Below are 5,587 nucleotides of genomic sequence, written 5' to 3'. Positions count from 1 at the left end.
TGAGCAGATTTGTAGCCGTTTTAGCTAAATATGGACGAGATTTGGTCCCGAGGGGAGGATCGGCCGCAGGCGCATGATGAAACGGGAGAGGACGCTCTGATCGAGGGGGTCTTCGAGCTCGAAATAGTAGGCGAGCGTCGCCGGGGGAAGCCGAGAGGAGGACAGCCTCCTCTTTCTCTTTCTCTGGACGTTAAAAAGAGGGCGAGGAATCGGAGAAAATCGGAGCCCAAACCGAGAGAGAATCGAGAGAGAAAGTAAGCGAGAGAGTCAGAGAAAAGAACGAAGAGAGGGAGAGATCTGAGAGAAAATCGAGGGGAGGGAACAAGAGTGAGGTCGCCAGTGAGAAGGTGTGCCTGGGGTAACTCAGCCGTGCTTGAGCCCCTGCCGACGACGACCGCTGACGTTCCCCTTCCTCCGCATCCAAAACCTACGGTGGGTCTTGATTTTCCCTTTTGCCTTCTCTCGGGTCTTGTTGATTACCCGAGGATCTCGGCTCGAAGTCGTGCGAGGCGACCGGACGTACTCCGAATTATTGAACTCGCCCATTCGCCGTTGTCGAGCCGGGTAGGGACCCCCTCGTTCAAACGCTCGCTCCGCGAACCTTTCGATATCTTCCCCTGTTTTGGCTGAACCGTAAAACCCACTCATTCTTTGTTCGGGATCCATATGTGTGCTAAATTTGGGTGAGCTGATGTGGTTATTTTGGCTGATCTGATGTGTGTTTTTTTTTTTTTAAAGAAAAAAAATATTCAATGTCTCATCCCCGACTCTTGCGCATCACATGTTTGAAAATATGTCCAACTCAACGAGTGTAGTAGCTTTGCTGATTTCCATTTGTTCTTACGTGGGTATAAGCAAGTTCGACATCACCATAAACTCCTCGTTCTTGTCGAACATTATGTTCATTGTAGAACCAAGTCTGAACATGAGATCTCCGTTGAGCGTTCTTGCGCATGAGGAAGTGATAAATGTCCATGCTTGAAACGTCAATCTTTTGAGACATTCGCGTTAGCTTGCTTTTCCGAACTCTGCCATACTCGGTCCTTTTATCTTGTGATTTTGGATGTCAAATGTTTGGTAGTCGAGAATAGGCGATGGTCGAACATGTGGCGGATGGTAGAGGTCCAAGGAATGGGCGCGTATTGACTGACTGTGAAATATAATGGCTGGAATGTTGATGTTCTGGAGTCAGTAAGTAAATTTTTGGGTATTCTAGGCATTGTTGAAGAAGAAGACGTCCAGAAAAGAAAGAAAAAAGAGAGGAAAAAGAAGCAGAAGAAAAAGGGGGAGGAAAAGTCGTGGGAAGAAGACGTCCAGAAGAGAAAAAAGTAGAGAAGTAAAGGAAAAACGGGAGAGAAGGAAAGAGTAAAAAAAAAAGAAGGAAAAGTAGAAATAATAAAAAAAAATCAGAAAAGAAAAAGGGATCGGTGGCCGGGGGCCTGTAGGGTTTCCGATGATTCGGGTCCGCGGCCGCAAGTCGGGTCGCAATTGGGCAGGGTTTTGTTAGCATTTGGGCCAATTTCATGTTCATTTGGCATTTAACGTTTTGGGCCTATTAGTTATTAGAGCGGGTTTTATTAGGTCTTGGGCCTTTCGCGGATGGGCCGAGTTTGAAAATTTGGCTAAACTGTTCCTTTTTGGGGCTGGGCCATTTCTGTTATTCTTTGTTTTTTTTTAAAAAAAAATTTACGTTATCGGGCTCAACAAATGAGCCCGATTCGGCGGTGGATCCGGGCTGGCGCGCCCGGGTCGATCCTGATCTGGGTCGGATGTGGAGATCCAACCCGGATCCGTTTTATGTCATTTTAATATTATATTATTATTTTAATATATAAAAAAATTTAATAATTTTTTTAAAAAAAAAAGAAATTTTGAAAATCAGAAATTGGAAATTGAGTTTTAAATTTTTTTTTTCTCTTTTCCCATTTTGTATGATCAGCTTATGTTTGATTGCACCTTGTTTGATTTACACGCTTTGAATTGCACATTTAATTTAATCTCGCATGTAGTTAATTAAGTATGTCTAGGCTTAGATATTAACTATTGTTTCCCTTAGCCTAGTTAGGAACGGAATTTTGAGACTCCCGATTAGCGAGAGCACGTTAGGTGACGAATTGAACAAGATTAGGTACCGAAAGGGCACTAATTAGTCGATTAGTGTAATCAAGTCCCCGTACCTGTTGAATCTCTGGTTCGTAGAAGCTTCGCTTTTCTCCCGTGCTTCGCTTAGGTGTCTAATCGACCTATTAGAAACTGATTAGTGGCGACTCCTAGATGAAATCGATTTGCATGTCAATAACTTAAATTTAAGTCGCGAATTGGTATGGGTTTGGGAGAGCTCGAGCTGGGTTTAACTTAGTAATCCATTAGCCAAACCCCGTAGGCCTCGGGGCCGCTTCGGGAAGGTCGCGAGTGCCATGCACACACTCAACCTTCGCACGGGCTGATGTATTAGGTGTGCATGAGCCTGCACGCTATGTACACGAGCCTGCACGCTATAGGCACGCGACTCAAACGCTCCCCAATCAATGTCCGTCCAACCGGGAAACGATCATATGGTATGACGAGTGCATGCCGCACTACTTGGATGTGAACTTCTTTGAAGAAATACTTTTACGAAGCATGGAGGATTCTGTGCACAGGACGAGCTTGAAGGAGAGAAGAGCACACAATGGATTCCAAAATGAAAGCGGTGAGGTGCACTATTTTGACCTACCTACCATAGTATCCGCTACAAACAAGTTCGCCGATGCTAATAAGCTCGGAGAAGGGAGTTTCGGGCCAGTCTACAAGGTCAAAAAACTTACATTCCATGATGGACTGACGAAATTCATACTAAGGTCTACTTTCATGTCGCGTGACATCGTCGTCTATAATTTCCTCTCCCTAACAGCCTTATTGGGGAACATGAGTACTGAATGCAGGGTAAGCTACTTGATGGGAAAGAAATTGCAATCAAAAGGCTTTGGATGAGATCGAGCCAAGGCATTGAAGAGTTCAAGAATGAAGTGATGTTCATTCTTAAGCTTCGACACCGAAATCTAGTGAGGCCGTTGGGCTGCTGCTTAGAGGGAGGCGAAAAGCTTCTCGTATACGAATACCTGGCGAACCGTAGTCTCGATGCCTTCCTCTTTGGTTCAGTCTCTTACCTCTATCTATCCATTTGTTTAGCTATTATGTTCTCTATGAATCATTGCTCACTGTATACCAAAAAATTTTCCAATTTTCCTAAGGCAGATCTGGTGTAAAGGAGGGAATTAGACCGGACAAAGCGTGTGCACATTATCAAGGGAATGGCGAGGGGCCTTCTATATCTGCACGAGGATTCTCGGCTCAAGACCATCCATCGAGATTTGAAAGCGAGCATGTGGATGACGAGATGAACTCGAAAATATCAGACTTTGGCACTGCTATTGGATTACATAAATCATGTTTTCACCAATGTAAAATATGTCACAAAATATAAATCAAACAACGTCAAAAGCTGCATGTTGGCCGAGTCTCTAATTTAAATAGATTCATAATTACTTTATAAAAAAACTTTCGCATTATATTCCGTTTTCTTAATCTCTATGGGTAAATTAAGAAAAATTATATGTCATTTCATCCTAATTAATCGTATCAAAATAATAAATCTTTTTCCCACAAGAATTTTTATTATATTAATATGGTTAATTACGGTCAATGTCTATTTTCAATATATGATCCAAAGGTTCTTAGTATATATAATTTAAGATAATCAAAGATGTTGTAGCTAATCACAATCTCTAATTAAAAAAATTATATATAAATCACTAGACATTTAATTTCCTGCACAAAACATTCACTAAATTGCATGATAGGGCAAAACAGGAAATTAACATGGCCAAGGGCAAAACAGTAATTCAGCGGCCAAGGACATATAGGAATTTCATGTCGCGAGTGCCATGCACACACTCTACCTTCGCATGGGCGGATGTATTAGGTGTGCATGAGCCTGCACGCTATAGGCACGCGACTCAAACGCTCCCCAATCAATGCCCGTCCAACCGTGTAACGATCATATGGTACGACGAGTGCATGCCGCACTGCTTGGATGCGAAATTCTTTGAAGAAATACTTTTACGAAGCATGGAGGATTCTGTGCACAGAACGAGCTTGAAGGAGAGAAGAGCACACAATGGATTCCAAAACAAAAGCGGTGAGGTGCACTATTTTGACCTACCTACCATAGTATCCGCCACAAACAAGTTCGCCGATGCTAATAAGCTCGGAGAATGGAGTTTCGGGCCAGTCTACAAGGTCAAAAAACTTACATTCCATGATGGACTGACGAAATTCATACTAAGGTCTACTTTCATGTCGCATGACATCGTCGTCTATAATTTCCTCTCCCTAACAGCCTTATTAGGGAACATGAGTACTGAATGCAGGGTAAGCTACTTGATGGGAAAGAAATTGCAATCAAAAGGCTTTGGATGAGATCGAGCCAAGGCATTGAAGAGTTCAAGAATGAAGTGATGTTCATTGTTAAGCTTCGACACCGAAATCTAGTGAGGCCGTTGGGCTGCTGCTTAGAGGGAGGCGAAAAGCTTCTCGTATACTAATACCTGGCGAGCCGTAGTCTCGATGCCTTACTATTTGGTTGAGTCTCTTACCTCTATCTATCCATTTGTTTAGCTATTATGTTCTGTATGAATCATTGCTCACTGCATACCAAAAAATTTTCCAATTTTCCTAAGGCAGATCTGGTGAAAAGGAGGGAATTAGACCGGACAAAGCGTGTGCACATTATCAAGGGAATGGCGAGGGGCCTTCTGTATCTACACGAGGATTCTCGGCTCAAGACCATCCATCGAGATTTGAAAGCGAGCATGTGCTATTGGATGACGAGATGAACTCGAAACTATTAGACTTTGGCACTGTTATTGGATTACATAAATAATGTTTTCACCAATGTAAAATATGTCACAAAATATAAATCAAACATCGTCAAAAGCTACATGTTGGCTGAGTCTATAAAAAAAATCTACATGGCATTTCCATGTGTACATTTAGATTTTTTAAATATTTTTTCTGATTTTTTTTCCTTTTTTTCTTTTTTTATTCTCTTTCTTCTTCTTCTTCCTTCGGTCACCGCCGGTGGCCGGAGGCTGGCCAAGGCAGCGCCGCCTGGCCTCACCCAGACAAGGCCGCCGTTGCCCGCCACAGGAGAGGCATGGCCGATCCTCAGTTGGGCGAGGGCGGTTGAGCCCCGGCGAGGGTTGACCTCGCTTCGCCTCGCCTGGGTGAGGGCCACCCACGGCGGCCTCACCGGACTGGCGAGGCGAGGCCGACCCTCGCCAGATCCGGCGAGGCCCGCCGTCGCCGTGGCCACGGCGGTCTCGCGGGACGTCGCTTTCCCCCTGGGGACGGCTGGCCTCGCCGGATCTGCGAGGTCGGCCTACGCCTCGCCGGGGCTCCCCTTGCCAAGGCGAGGCGAGGCCGACCCTCGCCAGATCCGGCCAACGGCGAGGCCAACCGTCGCCGGGGGGAAAGCGACGCCCCGCGAGGCCGCTATGGCCACGGCGTTGGCCGGATCTGGTGAGGTTCGGCCTCGCCTCGCCTA

This window comes from Syzygium oleosum, unplaced genomic scaffold (assembly GCF_021117445.2).
Source record: "Syzygium oleosum isolate NSW1041296 unplaced genomic scaffold, Sole_v2.1 Sole_v2.18, whole genome shotgun sequence".
NCBI lineage: Eukaryota > Viridiplantae > Streptophyta > Magnoliopsida > Myrtales > Myrtaceae > Syzygium > Syzygium oleosum.
Note: the sequence above shows the minus strand (reverse complement) of the source record.